General features: G+C 38.5%; 1 long non-coding RNA gene across 4 annotated transcripts; it reads left to right on the forward strand.

The window, feature by feature from the left end:
- Positions 1-186: 186 nt before the first annotated feature.
- LOC108714202 lies at positions 187-17,343 on the forward strand. 4 transcript variants are annotated; one of them, XR_001935326.2, is made up of 3 exons: positions 187-721; positions 13,865-14,329; positions 16,410-17,343. It is a non-coding gene; the product is annotated as an uncharacterized LOC108714202 (long non-coding RNA). The 4 variants fall into 4 exon arrangements; XR_001935327.2 differs by having other exon boundaries at positions 14,236-14,329; XR_005966998.1 differs by having other exon boundaries at positions 345-721; positions 14,282-14,329.
- The last annotated feature ends 6,405 nt before the right edge of the window (positions 17,344-23,748 follow it).

The raw sequence follows: 23,748 nt of genomic DNA on the forward strand, positions 1-23,748 counted from the left end.
TCCTGACTCCAATGCTGACAATCTGCTCAGAAAAACAAAGTTTTGTTTTCAAGTGGGTGGAACCAGCAGCTCGAGGAACGAAGGGGCTTTGCTGGCCGCACCTCCCTGTGCCAGACACTCCTCCTTCCATCCATGGCAAAGACTTGACCAGGACAGGCAACCAACTCCAGTTTTGTATGTAGCAATAAAACAGGTAGAAAGATTGGAACAAAGGCAATTCCTGTAATCCCCTTTCCTATCATTTGCCAGTGCTACATTGTCAGACTCAATAGTAGATTCCTGTGCACTGCTTCTCGTGTGTAGCAGCTGGAAGGTCCCCATAGTGCCAGAAGCCTCTTAGTGATCATTTGCAGCCCCAATATCCTAGAGCACAAGTTGTAGCCCTGTGTGTGTGTGTGCTCCTATTAGAAAGCTTGCTCATTAGGAGAAAAAGGCAACATGTGAGTCACCCAGTGCTGTGTGTGATGACTAGTTGGGAAATCAAGCCTACGAGGAACAGTATGTTGCTAATTAGCTTAAGCTCCCAGTCTGACAGGGAAAAAGCCCACATAATTGGAGCTGATGTGCTGAGCTGTGTCTGTCTGGAACCAGTGTGGGACTCACAGCCTTGCCTCTCACTAATGCAACTGGGTCCATCCTCATTCACACAGATTCCTCGCCATTTGCTGTCATATAAGGACTAGTGACAAGCAACTTCAATAGGGCTCATCTTCTGCAACAGGTGAGCGCAGCGACTTGGGGGCGCAGGGTATTCACATTCTCAACTTTATCTGCCAATCTGTGGCTGGGCGATATAAATTAAGCTTTTCCTCCGTGATTTTTTCCTAATGAAACCAAAGTTCTGCATATAAATCGGTGCGATAATGCATGCGCGTCTGTGTACAGTACAATGCTAATTGCGTATTGCTGACTGCTACTGGGACACTGTACTGCTACAACGGGAACAATTGTGTTGCTATTATATCTTGTTTGTGGAAAGGAAAGCAAAGGAATCATGTAGTGAACCGCTATACTAAATAATTGGCACACGGCCACTCTCTTCTTACCTACATCTATATCAAGATTATATTTTTTTTTGGATACACCGAATGGCACAATGTAATAGGGCAAAAATGAAGCTATGCCCATAGAGCACTCCTGGAATTGCAGAATAGACAAGATAGGTACCCACAAGCTGCCCCACCTGCAATTCAGTACATTTCATCTATCTAAACTTTCCACTTCCACGAACCACATTCTACAAGTAAATACGAATGTGGGTTTTATCCAGGCGCAATCTTATTATCCAGGTGCAATCTTATAAGTCTCCTGTTCTGGTATTTATGTCAGGCTTGCAGAATATAATAACTCCGCATATTTATAATTAGTACACGTGGCTTTTGCACACCGATTCCGTTTATTGGAGCTGTATAAACCCGATTTCTCACGCTGGATGTTGTGTATAGAACTGCTGCCAACTCCCTGCACCCCGACAGCTTTATCTGTACAGTTATCATGTGCCCTGCTCGGGCGAGGGAGCTGCACACAGGCTCGAGGATAGACCACGTTTAGTAAAACAGGGGTTTAACGGGCAAATCCACAGCTGTAAAATTTATAATCTCCTAATAATGTGTACAATGTTGGCAATCCCATCAGACGCAAACAGAGATCCTTTTGCACACGCAGCTTGCACTGCGGGGACCTTTCCTAAATATCATTCATCAGTCACTACAATAAAGCAGCTCTTGGTCATTGCAACTTGAAATTTAAATGAAATAAATCGGAATTAGCAAATGACTACTTAAGCAGTTAAGCCGGGTCCCAAGTAGCATTTACATATAGTGCACACAGGGAATAAACACATGTTTGGTTCTGGGGGTGCAAGCAATATTTTGGCTGGGGGTTGGCAAGGCCAGAATTACAGTGTTTTTTCCCAAATCCCCTACAAGTGATAACAACTGCTCCTTGGTATCAGTAGTAGCTCTGCCCACCGGCATAATATCTGCTCAAAATACCCACAAGACTTTCTTTCTTCTTGTTTTCTTATCACCCAGGCAGCTCATGCCGCTTGTTATCTGAATGTCTATTATCAAATAATAAGGCTAATTAGGGATGCCATGCAGATAAAAATGGAACAAAAAACAATTAGTTTAGTTTAAGGCAAATAATGAGATGCTTGATATTATTGTGCTCCGAGTAATGAGAAGGTGCTCTACACTGTTTGCTTCCAGCACTGAAAAACATATTTCATCCTCTAACCGGAATTCTCAAGCGTCTTTATTTTATTTCTCTAAAATTCCTATATATTCTCATATTTCCTAAACAACACATGTTACAGTGGCATTTATCTTCATAAATAACCTGAGTATGAAGAATATTTACAATTCGATTGATTTGGTTTCAATTAAACGGCATACTCCCGATTCATATCAATTCGACTCTTTCTTGTATGGAGGATATTTTTCTGGCTGCCATCCGATTAAACCATTACGATTATGGGTTTAGTTGAAGTATTTGTAAAATTTAAATTATTTAATTAACAAACGAAACCTTTTAGCATTATGATAAACATTCAAACAATTTGTTAGTGTTTCTGTTAGGTATATTGGTAATAATGATATTGTTTGGTACATTATTTGTACTGTTAGTACTTCTTTAATTACTAATTATAGACTTTCTCTAGAATATATACACACACACATATATATATATTACTTTTTTTCTACACCTGCTGGTTAAAAAAATATTGGATTGTGGAAGTGTTTGGGCAGTTATAGCTTCCAGGTAACATGGCATCCCCTGAGTTCTGTTTTTCTGCCAAACCTTAGGAAGTTTGATGAAGTGCTCACCCTCCTTAAGGTGACATTGCTTCACATTTGTCCAAATTGTCTGTCTTCTGCGTTTTGGCCTGGCTGTTATACTTCAGAAGAAACAGAGACAGTGATTTCCAAATAGCACCTGTATTGCGCTCTCTCTCTCTCTCTCTCTCTCTCTCTCTCTCTCTCTCTCTCTCTCTCTCTCTCTCTCTCTCTCTCTCTCTCGTATCCTAAGGATTTATTCTGTATGTACCAATGAGGGTGTATGTGCCAATATGTGGCATAAATCAAGACCCCACACACAAAAGGAACACACTTGTATGCACTGTGTAGAATTTAGAATATTTTCAAATAAAACAAAATCAAAATCTTCACATTGTTACAAAATTATTTCTCCTTTCACTAATAAATATATCCTCTGAGATTAGTTTTGGGATATGCATGACTATGGTGTATTCTGTATATCTGGTATATGCAGAAATTGAATTCAATCTGGTGCGTATTTCCGCATACAGTATATAAGGATGCGCGTGTGTCTGCCGCAGTTTGATTTGCATATAGTATGTACTACATGTTTGGTATATATGATGATATAAATAATTGTGTATAGAGTATGAATTCAAACTATATACTTTTTTTATATGATATAAGTGACCGTGTGAAGAGAATGGAATTGAACTGCGCATGTTTGGTACATGGGATAATGATATTTATTTATTCGAATGCTATCATCATCATTATTATTATTATATCTGCTGTATGGGAATATCTAAATTCCTTATATGATGGGAATATGGCGAAATTGGACAAAACTGTTATGGTGTGTAGAAATAACATTTATTGGGGTATGAGTAGCATTTGTATTTCGGAATTACACTCATTATTGTGTAGGTGAAAGTTTATTATATAGTAGTTGTATACTTATCTCTGGAATACTATGCAGTGAAATGATAAACTATGTAGGTGTGGTATATGGGGAAGTAGGATGTGTGTGTACATTTCATATAGAATAGGATTTATTTTGTTCCATTTGCCTGATATAAACGGCATTATGATCTGTGTGTATTTTGCGCTATGTGAAGACAGGGTTTGTTTCTAGGGCCAGTATATAAGGAGGTGGGATTTCTTTTGTATTGTTTAGCTTGTAAATGCTAATGAGCCGGGTCTCCTTTATCCCTTGCATTTGTACGTGATCTGTATGCTTCGCTTACCCAAAATACACCACAATGGCGCATAATAATAATAATAATAATAATAATAATAATAATAATAATAATCATCATCATATGCTCATACATGGGGTATTAGGATTTTCTTATCAGACTGGCACATACATGGTTTATCTGATGAAATGTCTATCAGTTCAGAAATACGAAGCAGATTCAAAGCAGAGGGTAATGCCAACCAGTGGCACAAAGTCAATAAATAATTTTGGGGTGAAATGAGCAAGTTGCAGAGAAGAACGGTGGGGCAGTCTATAGGAGACAGCATACACATATGCACTATAAAAAAAAACAGGTGGATGATGGGCTGAGCTGCAGGCGTTTAGCAGCAGGACACGATTCCTGGAGAAACACACGCCCTGCAGCCGCCTGTCCTGCTGCCATTGAAATCCCTGCTCTCGCCAGACTAAACCTGCTAATTGGCCCTTAATAGCTCCCTCCTGTCTAGTAGGAAACACTGTGACCTCAGGGCTTAGGCCGGGACCTCCTGCTGCACAACACAATTGCCCTTAGACCTTGGCTTTTGGCAATGGCCTATTGGGAGCGAGTTGGCTCATAAACTCCCTCCCTGCGAGTGACAAGGCCAAATAAACCGGCCACTGCGGGATTTTCCTCCAGGCTGAGACATTGCGCCACGAGAAACGCTGCATAAACCCATCTGAACACATTCTACTGCTCCCTATCAGGTACATCAGCCTGGCACATAAGCACCAGCCTTGGATTACTTTATTGCCTCTTATATAAACTTCACTCGCCAATTGCACTCAATATACACACACAATAAATCACATTAATGAGCGCGTTTGTTTTCCTAAGATGCCGATCTCCCTCTACGACTCCCTGAGATCTGTGAACAAAAATTCAGAATCCTTTCGCCTACATTGGCTGCTGCTGGTGGAGCTGAGCCTGAGTGCGACCCTGTCTGTCCACAAGGTTTTTGTAAAAAACAACACACACACAGGGGAGTTCTGTGGTACCCGGGTTCCTAGGCTCTCCCCTCCATCCGACCCATCCGACCCTCACAAACAATAAACCATATTTAAAGGAGTTATTAACCTTTTTAGTTGAGTTAACTTTTAGTATGATGTAGAGAGTGATATTCTGAGATACTTTTCAATTTATTTTTTATTATGTGTGATAGTTATTTAGCTTTTTAATCAGTTTGCAACTGAAGCAATCTGGTTGCTATGGTCCAAAGTACCCTCGCAACCATGACATCGATTTGAATAAAGAGACTGGAATATAAATGAGAGGGCCTGAATAGTAAGATGGCTAATAAAAAGTAGCAATAACGGTACATTTGTAGTTTTACAGAGCATTTGTTTTTGGATGGGTGGTCAGTGACCCCCATATAAAAACTGGAAAAAGTCAGAGAAAGAAGGCAAATTTTTACAGTATAAATAAAAAAAAATAACGAAGAAGACCAATTGAAAAGTTGCTTAGATTTGACTATTCTATAACATACTGAAGATTAACTTTAAGATGAATTACCCCTTTAATGTTAAATACATCTATTGTCAGAAATATACTGTGAAACCTCAATTTTACCCGATTTCAAGTTTCCCCTCATCTTACATTTACATCTTTACTTGGATTTTACACCATTTTTCTCTGGTCTCCTGAAAAACTACTACATTATACTACATTATAAATAAAATATATATATTTTATATATATATATATATATATATATATATATATATATATATATATATATATATTATATATATATATATATATATATATATATATATTTTATATATATATATATATATATATATAATATATATTAGATTTATATGTAGTAAGTGTATAGGTGCAGAGGTGCAGATGCTGATTAAGGCAATTCCCAGTTGTCTGGGTTTTCCAGAGGACAAACACTATGTACAAGGGCAGCAGAGCAGCAATTATTCCAAGTACATAATTAACCCATTCAACCTCAGCAGCCTCAGCCATTTCCCATTAATCCGAATTCATAGCCAGCTCCCTTTCTTGTATCCATGTTGGGATATGAATGGAAGAAGTGTTCCCACTCGTGCTCCCTTCTGCAGGGGATGATCTGGCCAGTCCACACATGACCCAAATACAAAGGCAGCTCTCCAGTACAAAGGGAGGGGTTCCCAGCTGGGTGGGAGTGCTTCTCCCCTCTATTTAGAACACTTAATGTGCTTGCCTGTGTTTATTTGAACAAGCTATAAGAAGTATACAAATCTACATTCCTCTTTGGCAAACATATATATTTTATCTTGCATAAAAAAACAAACTCCGGGTGCTGTTAATTGATAACATTCAAACAAACCCGATTTGTAATTGAATAAGTTAACATATTGTTGGGGTTTTTTTTTTAGTGGAAACGTAAAAAAAAAAAAAAAATCTCAGTTTTATTGTGTGAATTTGCAGTTGATCATTTTAAGGCTGGACTGCGAATAAATATTATTACATTTCCCTGGTTACTGGAATGCACAAGGATCTTTTCCCAGATGCCAAGTAAAAAAAACCTCAGTCTTGCAGAGAGAGAGAGAGAGAGAGAGAGAGAGAGGGAGGACCAATGAAAGCGTAGCAATAGGCCACAACTGATTTCTACAGAGAAATACTGGACTTGCTGTTATAGCATACACGCTGGCTTCCCTGTGAGATAACCAGAGTGTTTCAATACAATGTTGAAAACATCAATTACTTTTTACGTTATCATGACGTCATTAATAAGCATAACTGCTATTGAAATCGGCGTTTATCTGTTCCTTCAGTCCCTTCTGACTATTTGAAACAATGTAGCCGAAGCCAGCTAATCAATAGACCAGGAAAAAGTATTGCAAGGCTGACTTCGGCTACTTCCTTTCAAGTGACAGGACCAGCAGTGCAGAAAGGGACAGCTAAATATTGCCTTCAGTTACAAATAACATGACGGCCAATTTCTAATATATATATATATATATATATATATATATATATATATATATATATATATATATATATATATATATATATATATATATATATATATATATTGGAAAGCTGCTTAGAATTAAATCAACTTTCATTAAGGAAAAGGGTTTATTTTTGTAGTTTACACCCCTTTTTAAATATATATCCAATTGCTCTCTAGCCTTTTTATTTCAGCTTCTGTGAACATTCGGTAGCTGTAGCTTCTGTGCATTGTACTGATAGATACATTACAAATTACAATTGGGTTTGAGGTTATTTGTAAGTGAAGTCAATATCTTCTGCGCTGTCACTTGAATGACAGAAGTCAGCCTTGCATAAGCTTTTCGCAGGTCTGTTAATTAACTGGTTTCGGCTACATTATATCAAAAGTCAGAACCACAGGGCTGGGAATGAAGGGACAGATAGACTGATTTCAATAGTGGTTATGTTTTTAAGAAATGACGTTATAATCACTCAAAAACTCATGGAAATTGTACAATTTCTTTCACTGGGATAAGTTTTAATTGGAGCTAGCATTTTTTTTTTTCTAATCCAATGAAAAAAGTAAAAGCTTATGTAATGCTCTAACATATGATCATTTATGTACACAAGCAGTTTGAATATAATGTTCTTTTAGCTAGTTTAGCCAAGAGAAAAATCACTTGTCGTCCATTGTTTGCTTGCGCTTTGCTCAGATGAATGAATTGGAAGGATTTCCTGCCACCAGACTGAGGAGCCTGGAGCTGGCTGTCCGAGCAATATCTTCTTGTCTGTGTTTTTGTCTCATCCCGACCGGCCAATGCTACTGATGCAACTTCGGGCGACTATAGAAAACGCATCGCCGCGTGTGCATTAGCGCAGGCGACTTTGCATTGTAACCTATGGGGAAAAACGCAGAGGCAGTTTGGGGAGATAGTCACTCAAAAGACGAGGCGATTAGTCGCCCGGAGACAAAATCTCACTGAATCTCCTCGTGTGGCCTTACGCACAATCGCCTATTCGCACACACGCCAGCATCTATTCGCGCACGCACAAGCATCTGGCTCGCATGCATGCACCCAGACAGCGCAGCAACCGGGCAGGCTGCCTAGGGTGCCTGCCCCGGTTGGCCCCACTCTGATAGGGAGCTCCAATAAAAGGGCTATTTTTAAAGATAATATACATTTTTAGCACAGTGTGAAACCAACACCATATAGTATACATAATTGCCTACAAACTTAGTTTTTTTTGTTTATCCTATATGTCTCCTTTAAAGGGAATGTCAACCCAAAAAATAATTGTTTGCCTAAGAAAAGAAAACTTTATTCTAATTAACTTTTGCAATATACAGTCATTACATTGTTTCTATGGTTTTTAAGTTACTTGTATATTAGTGATGTGCGGGCCGGTCTGCTACCTGCGGATCCGGTGGGTTTGGACCAACCTCGCACTCCCCTTTCGGGGTCGCGGGTCTGGGTTGAGCTCTTCTGCCTGCTTTTCCTGCCCGCAACCTTACAATGCCAGCTTCCAACTTCCGGGTTCAACTTTTATAGCCGCGCCTGCTCGCCCCGCCCCTTTTGTGACATCATTGGTGGGGCGGGTGGAGGTAGGGCGAATATCGGACGGGTGTGGGTTGGGTAAAACCCGACCCGCACATCTCTATTGTGTATGTATTGCTATTAAAAACAGTGTTTGTCTGACCCTGTATATTCTCTTCCCTGGCGGCTCAGGCTGTCGAAACAATGTAAAACAAGGCCTTTTGCAACATTGTTTGAGAAGTAACAACAAATGCTGCTTTCAATAGCAACTGTGTTTATGAATAGTGATTTGATGTGGTGCATCGCACGACAAAACAAATTTGATGCCCGTAGACTTTAATGCATTTTGGTCAATTTTAGCCGTTTGGCATATTTTTGGTGAAGCGAAACGGGTAACATTCGCCCATCACTATTTATGAATAATGGAAAAAATTGAAAAAAATAATGAAAAGTTGATTAAAATTATGTTTTCTTTTATTAGGAAGATTTTGTATTTTGTGGTTGACTTGACCGTTAAAAACTTTGTTCTTATACACCTATTTACCTATATAAATATACAGCCATTGCCTTCCTATTGTTTGATTTCTTGTGCTTGAGGGATATATATGCAAAGATAATGTCGCACAAAAATTCGTTTTGTATGGTTTTCGGACCCTTTGTGGGTTGTCCCAACATTTTTCGTGCCATGGTGATCAGTCGTTTAGTCGATTGGACAGGTTAGAAGATTTCTGTCAGCTAACGATAATATCTCTGCATGTATTGTCTATGTGATAATATCCATGGGGGATTGTCACTACTATTTGTCGGACATAACTTTCATACATTTGCTGTCTATCAATTCATGGCCAGAACATTGTGTGATTTGTTCTTTTACTACTTTACTTAATCTGAATCTGATTTTGCCTTCTGAAACCCCAGTGTAGTACACAGTACATTCTGTCAGATTCCCCTTCTAATTCATCTTCAGGGAAGCCATATAATTACCGATCCAGTCCGCCAGGTCCATTAGTTAGCCGCTCCCCTGAGTTCACATACCATACACAGGGGCTAAGTAACTATTCATCTATTTGGAATTATTGCTGGGTGGGATAATAATGGCAACTGTGTCCCTTTTCTTTCTTGAAGGAACTTATGTTATATCAATTTTTGGAAAAGCACCTAATAAAGTCAAGGTCAGTAAGGTAATTACTTAGCCACCTATCCCCAAAAGAAACAGATTCAGATGTCTGACCGTTAATGTATTTGTACTTGGAGGGGTAGTTAATCCTCAAATTCATTCAAGTAGGATGTAGAAAGTGGTATTGGGAGGAATTTCAGCAGTGGTCTTATTTATAGGGCAATTTACCCTAGTAACCAGACAGTGGTTTAAAAGTGAGATTGGAAGATAAATAGGAGTGGTCTGCTGTTGCCCTAGGCACTGGACACAGCCCATCCTCTTTCCTTGGTGATCAGAGGGTGGAAAGATGATCTTGCAGTTCTCCTTATGTGCCAGTGCTGCCTCCATCACCCTCAGCTCTGCCAGCAGATTTAGCTGCAAGTATCTGTTTTTTTTCCCCTGTGCAATGTTTCTTGTTTATCCATATAGGCACCTTTGCCTAGTCATGGGCTATTGGGTGCTTATATGGTAAATATAGTCTTAAAGGGATCCTGTCATCGGAAAACATGTTTTTTTCAAAACGCATCAGTTAATAGTGCTACTCCAGCAGTATTCTGCACTGAAATCCATTTCTCAAAAGAGCAAACAGATTTTTTTATATTCAATTTTGAAATCTGACATGGGGCTAGACATTTTGTCAATTTCCCAGCTGCCCCTGGTCATGTGACTTGTGCCTGCACTTTAGGAGAGAAATGCTTTCTGGCAGGCTGCTGTTTTTCCTTATCAATGTAACTGAATGTGTCTCAGTGGGACATGGGTTTTTACTATTGAGTGTTGTTATTAGATCTACCAGGCAGCTGTTATCTTGTGTTAGGGAGCTGTTATCTGGTTACCTTCCCATTGTTCTTTTGTTTGGCTGCTGGGGGGGGGAAAGGGAGGGGGGCGATATCACTCCAACTTGCAGTACAGCAGTAAAGAGTGATTGAAGTTTATCAGAGCACAAGTCACATGACTTGGGGCAGCTGGGATATTGACAAAATGTCTAGCCCAGTGATCCCCAACCAGTAGCTCGTGAGCAACATGTTGCTCCCCAACTCCTTGTATGTTGCTCTCAGTGGCCTCAAAACAGGTGCTTATTTTTGAATTTCAGGCTTGGAGGCAAGTTTTGGTTGTAAAAAAACAGATATAATGCCAAATGGAGCCTCCTGTAGGCTGCCAGTCCAAATAGGGGCCACCAAATAGCCAATCCCAGCCCTTATTTGGCACCTCCCAGGAACATTTTACATGCTAGTGTTGCTCCCCAACTCTTTTTACATCTGAATGTTGCTCACGAGTGAAAAAGGTTGGGGACCCCTGGTCTAGCCCCATGTCAGATTTCAAAACTGAATATAAAAAAATCTGTTTGCTCTTTTGAAAAATGGATTTCAGTGCAGAATTCTACTGGAGCAGCACTATTAACTGATTCATTTAGAAAATCTTTTTTTCCCATGACAGTATCCCTTTAAGGAGAAAGCTCACAGAGCAATAGTTTTTTTTCATTCTCAGTGACCCTAATTTAAAGTTGGAAAATGCAGAAGAGGCATGCAAAAGAAGAATTGAAAAAACTAAAATAAAAAGGAAGAGCAATTAAATGGTTGATAGGAATATAACCTTCTGTAACATACAGTGTGTACAGTACTGTGAGTGTTTGGAGACTCAAGAACAGTTGAAATACCAGTCAGGCTGTACTCGTTAGCTCTCACTCATTGCCTTTTATAACCACTTAATTGGCATTATGTCTGCAACAAGATCGATAAGATGATTGCTAATTCTCAGGGCTTTGGTTTAAAGGTGTAGTACAGCCCCTTGTTCAACATGACCTTGATCAATAGGGCTTGTGGTGAACATAATTTTTGTCTATTGTTTTCACCATGAACAATATGGTTTTTGTTATTTTTTGAGTTAAATAGGGCAAACAGGAAACTTAAGACAGTCCATATTTGGTTCATATTTTGGCATTAGATTATCAGTGCGCAGATAATCACTGTACATTATAGGTTTCTGCTTATCTATAAGCCATACAGTCACAACAGTGGATGGGGGGGGTTGTTTATGCAAGAATCTATAGTTAAACTAACTCATCTAAATAACTGTCAGATAGTAAGTGTGCAAGGAAAATAATGCTCAGTTACTGCTTTATAATAAAAAAAACACAGTTTTCAAAAACATTCAAATAGGAGGCAGAATGTGTTTTCAGCATAAGTTCTATATATTTTGCTTGTGTTGAAAACAGTTGTATATAGGTGTTTGCTGCCCCTTTAAGTCAAGTGTTTTGCTGAAGGGAGCCTGTTATCAGTCAGCTTTTGCTCTTGCCTGTTCAGCTTTGGAACTGTCATGGAGGTACACATATGTAACTGACACACTTAAAATAAATACACACAGATGTTAAACAGATGCATAACAGAGAAGGTATTTTTTTTATTAAAGTATAATAAGATAAAAATCTTAATGTGGTAAAACATGTACATGCCACCAGCACATGATAGATCTCCTTCTACTATTTGTCTATTCCTTACACCATACCTCTTACTGATAGGGTTGCCACCTTTTCTGGAAAAAAATACAGGCCTTACTATATATTTATCTTTTTTCCCTATTAATAACATTGGGATCAGCCGTCATTTTTACCGGCCAGGCCGGTAAAATACCAGCCAGGTGGCAAACCTATTTACTGACCTGTATTTATTTGAGAATTCAGCTAATATCTAGCCAGTATTAAATTAAAGGAGTGGTTCACCTTTAAGTTATAATCAAGTTTTCAATTGGTCTCCATTTTTTGGTAGTCTTTGAATTATCTGCCCTCTTCTTCTTACTCTAGCTGTCAAATGGGGGTCACTGACCCCATCTAAAAGACAGATGCTCTATAAGGCTACAAATATATTGTTAAAGGGCATGTAAAGACAAAAAAATAAAATCCCATTTTTACTTTCTTTAATGAAAAAGAAACCTATCTCTAATATACTTTAATTAAAAAATGTTTTTATAATAAACCTGTGGTATTTGTATGCAGTGAAATTCCTCCTTCTTTTTACTTGCTCTGACTGCTGTGGATAGGAAACTTCAGATGGTCCCTAACTGTTCTGCAAGGAAACAATCATACTTTAAAACAGCAGGGGGGAGCCCCCCACCTTACTTCCCAAAACTCAAGCAGCTTTGTTTGTTTCCTTGTAGAGCAGCTGGCGACTGTGTAGAGATTTGTAGCTGCAAACCCAGTGCAGTCTGCATATTCTGATTATTAATAAGTCTTGCTGTATCGGCTTCTATGGCAGATATTATTTAAATTGTGCTGTTTTGATAATTTATGACGATCCCTAAACTTAACCTCCTAACAACAGCCCAGACCACACTGAGCAGGTACTTGGTCTTGGTCTTGCAAAGATGTTTAACAAAGTTACAAGATGATGACCCCAATGGTCAACTTAGAAAGTATAAATCATTATTTTAATAGGCTTCTGGTGCAGTAAGTTCATGTTTATGTTTAGTAAACAAAATACAGCAGTTATAGAATTATTCTATTTTAGACTTTAGTTTCCCTATATTGCCTTTTTATTACTTACATTTCTGTTCTGCATGTTTGCTAGGGTAATTTGAACCCAAGCAACAAGATTGCTGAATAGCAGTCTGGAGAGCTGCGGAATAAACAGCTAAATAACGCAAAAACCACAAATAATAAAAAATGAAAACCAATTGCAAATTGTCTCAGAATATCACTCTTCATCATACTAAAAGTTAATTTAAAGGTGAACAATGCCCTTTAAAGTGCTGAGCCAGTCATAAATTCCCTTTCATATATTGCACTGGCGCGGCAAAGTAAGAGTCAGCACTGCCTCTTTCAGTAAAAAAGTCACTCTTCCTTGCTGGACACCTACCAGACAGCTTGCCTAATAAATTCTAGAACTGAACAGCTGAATTCTTAATTTTATGAAAATCCACGATGCTGCAAGGTACCACAAGTACAGCAGGTAAATGTTGTTCTAAAGAAAACTGTGAATGAGGCAGTTTCATTTTCTTTCCTGTAGGCAGTGGAAACAACATACATTCACACATTATTATTCTTTCCTTTTTCTTTTGAAAGCACATCTGTTTTACATCTTACTATATTGTTGAACATATTCTGTTAAAACGCCCTGGAAAAGTTTTTTTTTTTAAATGGTCCCCCTTTTTAATTTGATTTTGTGATGAATATTGTCAGCATTCTCATATGTATCTTTACATTAATTGAACGGTGGGTAGCGATGAAAAATACAATATTTTTTTCTCTCTGAACAGGCCATTATATTGAATTGAAGACGTACACATCTGTGATGTAGAACAAAGAAAGGAAAGTGGACTAGTCGGTGGTCACCATTCTACCCAAGCGGTTACTTTAAAAAAAAAAAAAAAGTGGTGCAGTGGTGGTTGGAGGTGTAGTTCCAGATTATTCACCAGCAATGTCAAAAGTGGTTCTATTTGGGGATTTAGGAAGAGAATACTTACCAGAGTTGTGATTCATAAGATGCGTTTGGTCACACTTGTGTTTCCTTATCTTTCTGGTCAGAAAGTCAAAATGTATCATCTTTATATCCCTAGGTGCAGTGTAGTGGAAATAAACTATAAAATTGGGTGAAGTCTTATTGGATCTTTTTCATTCATACTTTCAGCTGTACAATCTCTTTCTTTCACTCTTGTTTTATTTTGGGTCCCAAGACAAGATGGGTCTTACCAGAAAGGAGGAGGCGACTCTGCAGATTGCAGGTATTTTCCTTTTGTGCTATGTCTAAATATTTACTGGCAGCTGTGCTCAAAGTAGGCCTATTTAATAGGCAATACTAAGAGGTATGATTTAATTTTCCCCTTTAGGGGTTGTTCACCTTTGAGTTAACTTTTATTATGATGTAGAGAGTGATATTCTGAGATAATTTGCAATTGGTTTCCATTTTCTATTATTTGTGGTTTTTAAGTTATTTAGCTGTTTATTCAGCCGCTCTCCAGATTGCAATGTCAGTAATCTTGTTGCTAGGGTTCACCATGCCCTGATTTGAATACGAGACTGGGATATGAAAGGAGAGGCCTGAATAGAAAGTTGAGCAATAAAAAGTAGCAATAACAATACATTTGTTAAGTTACAGAGCATTTGTTTGTAGATGGGGTAGTGACCTCCATTTGAAAGCTGGGAAGAGGCAGAAGTATAAAAACTATCAAAAAAATGAAGGCCAACAAATTTGCTTAGAACTGACCATTCCATAACATATTAAAATTAACTTAAAGGTGAACCACTCCTTTAAACAAATGTCTCTGCTATAGACTTGCCTGATTCTGGTGTAGGCTTCTTATTATATACCAATTATACCTGACGTAAGATGTAGTTCCCCTCCATCTGTAGCTAGCTCCCAAACCTGAACTTTAAACACACTTGTTGTCCAGGTGTCTGTACACATACAGTATAAGTAGGAAACTGAAAGTTCAAATGGCTGTTATATATATTAAGGGACAGGTTAATCAAGGGTCGAATTGAAAATTAGAAGTAAAAAAAAAATTCAAATTTTCTAGCTATTTTTGTGTACTTCGACTAGGGAATAGTCGAAATTAGATTCGAATTTGGAAAAAAAATCGAAATTCGAAATTTATGATGTACTATCTGTTTAAAACGTAGACCATTCGCCATCTAAAACCTACCGAATTGTTGTTTTAGCCTATGAGGAACCTCCTATTTTGAGTCAATTGGTGGACTTTGAAAAATGCAAGTTTTATTTTAAAAAGACATTGAATTAAATTCGATTGAATATGATCTTACTTTGATTCGAACAATTGAACACAGCTTATACACCCGCAGAAAAAACTTTGATTTTTTAAATAAATTTCGGTTGTTCTTTTTTTTTTATTCGAATTTCGAAGTTATGGGAGTTCAAAAAACTCCCATTACTTCGACATTTGACACTTGATAGATCTGCCCCTTAGTATAACTTATATACCTCTGCATCTTCACTACAGCTCTATACAATGCATAGTTTACACAGGATTTCACATGGGGCAGGGCTTTGTGTGCTCTAGAATTGGCTGGTGTGAAACACTTTATATTTGCATCTGCAGAAAAATACCACAATCTTCTATCACATTTCATAGGGATAAAGCTAATAATTGTCAGTTCCCTCAAATGTTTCACCTGGTGCTAAACAGATGCAATTACCAGTTGTCTAATCATCAATCATAAACAACAAAAGGAAACACCAGAGAATTGCAGCAGCCCACTCACTGACCAGGAATAGGTCCTGTGGTGACCCGTAAAAACCTCCCATCTTGTTGGGTAATTGTAGCAATCTGAGGTTTATAATCTCTTGAAAATCCGATACTCTATAGTCTTTTTAAAAATGTGGAAAAATATAGTCACTAACTCATGAAACAGTCACAGATGAGTTCAAAAGTGCCAAACAAGGGCAACTTAAACCAATATAAATTAGGCTTTTCAGAGATTTTCAGTGAAACATATGGACAATCCAGAAATCTGGATTTGTAGTGGAGTTGAAATCCACTCCAAAGACACTAGTAAAGTAATGATCCCCTGAACTTTTGGCGTAAAGAAAAGTGGAAGAATTTACCGTCTGTAGCTTTACCAAGTAATATTGTCAGTACTGTAGGATAGCAGTTGCCACACAAATACAGATTTTCCCAATAGTTTAAGTGTAAAGATGAAGTATTCCTTTTTGTGACTGTACAAGCTGAAGTAACATGGATTATGTTTTTTATTTCTTTAAATGTGCTTTCTTGCTACTATGGGTCTACAACTGTATTTTTGTATTCACATATCTGTACATATCTCTATTGTACTCCCATACAGCTTACTTGTTATCCAGTGTGATGGACTAATGGCGATATCAGTCTGAACAGCAACGGGCAGCGATGTGATTGGCTGGACAGCAGTGAGAAGTAATGTTAAGAGTACTCCAGTGGGCAGGTGGGAATGCTGCAGGATCACTGGAAGGAAAGACTGATAGAAGCAAAGCCTGGAATTGGAGACCAATTGGAGAGCCAGTGCTATGTTTTCAAAATGCCATTTGAAGGAAACATTACACAAAGTGTATACTTTCTCTCTGAAGATACCTCATTTAAAAGTAGAGATAACGTGAAGGATGGGAGGGATAAATGCTGTACAATCTGTACAATCTATGCCATCAGTAATCCGTTTATATTTTTACCAAGATTAAATCACTCCACTCCTCTCCAATATAATCACAATTTATAGATCTATTTCTAAAAATGCGTTTCTATTTCTAAAGTATGCGCTGCAAATTTACAACTGATGTGATGAAGTGTGGCGGAGCCTTTGCAGGCGAAAATTATACTTTAATGAATTTGCCCCTTTGATTGCTTGTTAGGGATTCTCATGGATTCATCCGCTGAGGCTAAAGCCTCCCTCTCTTGGGTATGCTCCTCTGAAGAATTCCATTACATTGTTGCCATTCATTTTTAAGAAGGCTATACTGCAGTGGTCACAGGTTTTAGCAGCAGTGTTATTTACTATGTTCCTACACACCACTTTGGGGGGTCATTGTGCAACTGCCCAATTTTTGTAGAAATGTAAAATACCTTTGATAGGATACATGGCAGGTCCTGCAACTCCTTTAGCCTAGAGCTACTTGGTACATTCCAGCTCACCACCTATGTACAGTATTTCTGACAAGGAAATGAGAGTATAATGGGTAAAAGACTAATATGAAAGCTGTTAGATCATTGTTATTGCCACTGTTATATTTGATTAAATAAGCAATTTATTACAAAACTGTGTATTTTGGCTTGCTATATGGGAATGTGTCTATAAATGGCACAGATTATTGGAAGAATGTGTGTATTTAAGTTGCACACAGCAGGAAAGGCTTATAGTTGTTTAGATTAAAGGATCATTTTCTTACAAGGTAGAATAACGAATCTACGCTTATATATATTTACACTATAAATAACAATGTGTAATTGGAGCATAATACCGGAACAGCCCGCCTGAAGAGGTACATTGTTCTGAGATCATAAATAATCATCTGCTTTAGGGGGGGAGCATTTTTATAGGAGACTTAAGGAAGCCACTTCCTCCATTTTGTGTGTTGCTTTAGCTCAGGGTCATTAGTGAGACGGTAAATCAGCAATAAATATCACATTTACTGTAAATGAGCTGCAGTTTTTAAGGAAAACTATAGCCAAAGGGCATGTTACTCCCATATGAAAGAGTATTTGCAATATTCATAAATATTTATTTAAACGGTTACATGGGAATTAACATATGAGAAATCCATGTGCTGTAACTGTGCAGGAATATCATTATTTGGCATTGGTTACTTTCCCAATTTTAGGGTCTATATGCTCATACTTCTTGTGTCTGTCCAGCATCTGAGAGAGTGCCCTTGCCGAGGCTGCAGAATACTCCCAGATGGGTGTCTAGTGTGTTCAGGACCCTACAGCTGCTCATTGCTGCCATGCTGAAATACAACATGACGTGGTGCCTTTGCTTATTTTTTCTTGCTCTTAATTCCAGAACACTAATAGTCCCTTCTAATGTGAATGAGTCTCTAAGGACACAGCCACACTGGGCTGATTCTCAGCCTGTGGATAAACACAGGCCAAGGATTGTTCCCAATGCTCGAATCCGCTCTCTTTTTATGCCTGCACTAGAACCACTGTTCCAGGCTGGGTGCAAGCACACAGGTTGGGTTTTGGAGGCAAAATACATACGCGCATGTTTTAGTACCAAAATCTGCTTTGTGTGCCTGCACCTGGGCCGATGCAATGGTTCTGGGTGCAGGCACAGAAGAGTGCTGATTTAAGTTTATCCACATGCTTAAATTAGCCCAATGTGGCTGTAGCCAAACCCAGGGCAGGCTCAGGGGGAACCCTGTACTTTACACTTACCATTGACAGAACCGGTATAAATATACTTTCACAGCCTGCTTATGTGATGAGTACAGTGTACTGAGTGCGACTTGTGTTTTTGCATCCCCCAAACTTTTAAACAATTTGCAGGGAATTCCAGAAAAAAATGTTCTGTATGGAAATATGGAGTATCCTATTGACTTTTGTGCCAAGCATTATCCCATTACTGCATGAGGCCCATTGCTGAAGTAGCTTACTATTTTTCAGCTTCCTACACATCAAATTCTACAGAGAAACTACAAGTGTCATTTTAAATCTGGCTATTACTTTTGGTTTAAAAGGGATGATTTTTAACCCAACAAGACAATGCTGCATAAAGAAAAAAAATGTAAGCAACATTCCACAATAAAGTGATTATAAATTTTAGTTGTGTAAGGGCAAGACTCCGCGGACGATTCCGCTGCGATCCGACGGGCTGTGCAAAAACGCAGCCGTCACATCGGATGCGTTGGAAATAAGGTAAGTAAGGCTAGTGTCGGATTGATGCGATGCGGCACGACTGTCGGATGCAGACGTAGTATGCAGCTTCTACATCTGACAGTCGTGTCCCATCACATTAACGCTGCGACACGATACGACAATAGAATTACTTACCTTATTTCCGTCGCATCCGACGTGACGCCTGCGTTTTTGCGCAGCAAGTCGGATCGCAGCGGAATCGTCCATGGAGTCCTGCCCTTAAAATTATGTATATATCACTTCTGACCATTCTCGTCTACAAGACTTCTCTCGGGCTTTTGCTTTTCTCTGGAACGCTCTGCCTCGACCTGTCAGACTTTCTCCTTCTTTCCAAACTTTCAAATGCTCCTTAAAGACCCACCTGTTAAAGAAGCTTATTCAATGTACCTTAATGAATCAATCATTGCTGTATCATAAATCACAAAATTGTTTCTAAATATCTCAATTGTACCTTAACCCTTAGTTTGTAAACTCTAATTTGTAGGGCCCTCTAATCCTACTGTACTCTGTAAACCCTTGTTTGTTGTCCTCCATTTATTCCCTGTTTGTTATAACTAAGGTAAAGCACTGCGTATCTTGTCGGCACTATATAAATAAATGATGATGATGATGTGTTGAGTTGCTGTCATTTGCAGTTTCTTCTGCATTGTTTAGTTGTACCAGAAGTCATGCTGGCTGGCATACCAACATAGAGAAACTCCTGTTTCCTCAGCAAACTGCAGGCTGGGCATGTCATGCCCTGATCTTTTTAAAATGCATTTCCATATCTATCTGTTTTGTGTTTAATATTGATATGCATCAGTTCTTAAAGTAACAGCAGTTTTTCTTCCTGTTATTCACCCAGGGACCACCTACAATCTTGCTTTAGCTAGTATGCCACTTTAAGAATCACTTTCGCAGTGCCAAGTTCAAGACTCCCTTCTCTTCATATGCTCTGGCTCTTGTTATTGTTTTGACAGATTTAATTATATCCTGCATCAAGAAACCCTACTCACTTGGCTTGGGTAATAAGGGACTTTTCTGGTTTTCGTCTCACCTTTCCAACTGCTGTTTCAGTGTTTCCTTCTGTCTAAACTATTCATTTCCTATTCTAAGCTTGCTGACTCCCACTTAAACCTGCTGTTTCCCTTAATGTTAATAATGTCTCAATAATACCAACTGCAGTAGTGTTATGTTTTGGGTAGCCGAGGATGAGGAGAGTATAACAGCGCTTTATTAGCAGAGACTCATGCAGCCATTTCACAACAGTAACTTTCACTGACAGGAAGTATGCACAGATAAGTCTGAGCACAGTGACATCTACAGGCCATTTGTATCAACACCATATATTCCCCCTATAGTAGGAAAACATTTGGGCAAATGTAATAAACAACAACATTGCATCTTACAGCAATAATATACACATCACATAGTCCTTGGTCCATGCAGGTAGTTTTCTGATTCTCTCAGTACGCTTCATAGGTTCACTTTCTTCAGGCCTATTGTACTTTACATCAGGAGTAGGAAAATGTCCTTTATCAAATGGAGCTTCTTCAAACAGGAGCAAGATGACTTGCATTCCATGGACGTCCATCAGACAGTTCATATGTGATGGTCCTCGCTGGCATCTCACTTCAGGTGGTGTAGTAAATTTAGATTGTCCTTGTTTCAGTATTCCTGGTTTCTTAATTCTGACTTAAGATCCAAGCTGAAAGTGTACTTCTCTGGCACCACGTTTTCTGTCAGTATAAGCCTTGCATTTGGCTTGTTGACGTTTCACAATGTCAGCAGTAGATGATTTTGTAGGCACAGTATTTTGTGGAAATTTGATGTCTGCAACATGTAACTTAGTGCCCATCTTTCTGCCATGTAATAATTCAACTGGAGATGATTGGGTTGTTGCATGGTGCGTTGCTCTGTAGTTATGTAGGAACTCTGTTGTAAATACTTTCCAAGGTTTCCCAGTAAGATTTGCTGTCTGTAGTGCTTCTTTCAGACTTCTGTTGAATCGCTCGATTTCTCCATTTGCTTGTGGGTAATACACTGAAGATTTCCTATGCACAATATTCCTCTCTCTCAGAAAGGATTCAAACTCATATGAGACAAACTGTGGTCCGTTGTCTGATATTAACTTCTTTGGATTACCTTCTCTGCTGAAGACTGTAGACAGAAATGTTATTACTGTAGCTGATGTTATATAAGAAACAAATGCAATTTCAGTCCATTTACTGTAACAGTCTATCAAGGTTATAGCAAATCTACAGTCTATAATAACATCTGTAAAAAGAATGACAATATCAATAGCCAGTTTTTCCCATGCTGAATCAGGAAATGGTACTGGTTTTACATCTGGCCTCAACGTAACTTTGAGTACAAAGTTATTTGCACAGCCCAGTGAAGTGTTGCTTTGTGGTGACATTTTAGACACTGGCTGTGTGGCAGGCACTGATGCTGTAGTAATGAGACCATCAACCGATTGTAGGTTTAATGCAGCAAAGAGATCCCTTCCAAGTATAGCAGTACCCTTATTCACAATGTAAAAGTCACATTTTGCAGTATTTGATTCAAATTGTACAGTCATTGGCAAGCAACCAAGCAAAGGGATTGGATCCTTTAAGTAACTGACCAGTTTCAGGGCAGGTGCAACAAGCGGATCTTTTGCAAAGTATTTCAAGAAAATATCCTTTGGTAGTATAGAAACAGCTGAACCTGTATCAAGCATCAGGTTAATGGAGTGTCCCTTGTCAGCAGAAGCAGTACTGACAGTGCATATAAACTTGTCTGAAATAAATGTATCAGCTTTATCCACACTAAATACTGTAACATTTGTAGAAGTGACTTCATGAACATCTTTAGCAGAACTACGGCAGATCTTAGCAAAATGTCCTACTTTTGTGCATTTGTGGCACCGTTTAGCTTTTGCAGGACATGTAACATGATTTGCAGTGTGTTGTCTTGAACCACAGTGAAAGCAGTATTTTCTATTTGTATTTGCTGCACGGTTTTGCAGTGTAGGTGAATCCCTTTCCTTAGCACTGTATTTTGCCTGTGACTGTGCATTATTAGGCCACTGTGCTGAATTCACAATCTGTACATTCCCAGCAGTTCCCTGACTGAGAGTTTTAGCCTCTGCTACTGCTGTTTCAATTTAACTAGCCACTGTAATAGCCTTTGCAAGGGTTAAATCCTGCTCTAGGAGCAGTCTCTCTCTAATGTGAGGTGAGTTTGTCTTTTCCACTATTTAGTCTCTTAGCATTTAATCTGTTAGATTTCCAAACTCACAGGTAACAACCAGCTCTCTCAAAGCTGCTACAAATTGTTCTGTGGATTCGTCATTACATTGTCCACATTGGCAGAATTTATATTTTTCAGCAACCACATTTACTCTTGGCACGAAAAAGTTCTTTATAGCAGTAAGAGCAGTTTCATAAGTATCATCAGGTAATGGTAATGTATAGAATATATGCTGTCCCTCTGCTCCCAGGCAGTGAATAAGTAAAGCACGCTTTCTAGCAGCAGAAATCTCCCCTTGGTCAGCAGCAATAATGTAATTTTCAAACATATGGATCCAATCAGTAAAATGTATGGTAGGCTCACCAGCGTTTGGAAGAAAAGGTACAGGCTGCTGCAGAGGTAGAAGAGCCATCCTTGTCGCCATTTGTTATGTTTTGGGTAGCCGAGGATGAGGAGAGTATAACAGTGCTTTATTAGCAGAGTCATGCAGGCATTTCACAACAGTAACTTTCACTTTTAAGCTGACAGGAAGTATGCACAGTATAAGTATGAGCACAGTGACATCTACAGGCCATTTGTATAAACACCACAAGTAGCATAAGTCTAAATCTCACAATTTTTTTCACAAATAACTACTAAAAATTACTAAATTACTTGTCCACATTCCCCTATAGTGGGCACCTACTATTTAGGTATTTATTAACCTTTAGAGCAAGAGCTGCACTACTTTTTAGGGGCATTTAATTGCAAGTGTAGTGTGCAAAGTGTAATTTTGGACACATAGATGCCCAGGTAATTGGTTGATAGTGGGCATCTATTGTCTGATTTTTTATTAATTCAGGCTGCAGTATTCCAAGACATCTGTAGAACCTAACTTCTATCCTATTTTCTAAGGGCCACTGGGTTCGTGAGTTTTTTTAGGATACCTAGTTCTCCATGCAGTTATGGGGAAGGTAAGAACTGAAACGGCAGCTGTTGGATTCCTGTCTTCTTTCCTTGGTGGTATGACTGGATTCATTTAAACAAATTAAAAATATTTACTTTTGTCGGCACTTGTCACTTGAATTAATCATTTTCAATGTATTTTAAATTGATACACTGTGAAGAGTCAGCACTTGTGCAAATTCACCATAAGATAATTGTCTCTCCTTTATTCCAAGTTTTAGAGGGGTCATGTCATCATGTAAAAATGTGGAGATTGAGAGTGAGAACTAGTCAACTATTGTTATCATATTATTACAGTGTAACCTCAATTTTGCATATCCCGATTTTGTTTTCCCACATTTTACACCATTTTTGTGGTCCCACCAATGTCTCACTTCTCTGATTTTATGCAACAAAAGTAAAATGGGGGTTCTACTGTACTCCCTTTGCTTAATTGAGTTACAGGGGTTTCTGTCACATTTAGAAGATCAGATTTCATGTATTTGTATAGGTTTTTTTTCAAGTTCAGGTCATGCAATGCAATATTTACTTTGCCTCGGCATAATATTTAATGCATTTTAATGCAAATTGCCCAGGCACTGTTAAAATGATAGAATCAACCCTGGTACATACTAACAGCTCCCTGCTTCTTGCAATTTCAG

The sequence above is a fragment of the Xenopus laevis genome, chromosome 4L, assembly GCF_017654675.1.
Source record: "Xenopus laevis strain J_2021 chromosome 4L, Xenopus_laevis_v10.1, whole genome shotgun sequence".
In the NCBI taxonomy this organism is placed as follows: domain Eukaryota; kingdom Metazoa; phylum Chordata; class Amphibia; order Anura; family Pipidae; genus Xenopus; species Xenopus laevis.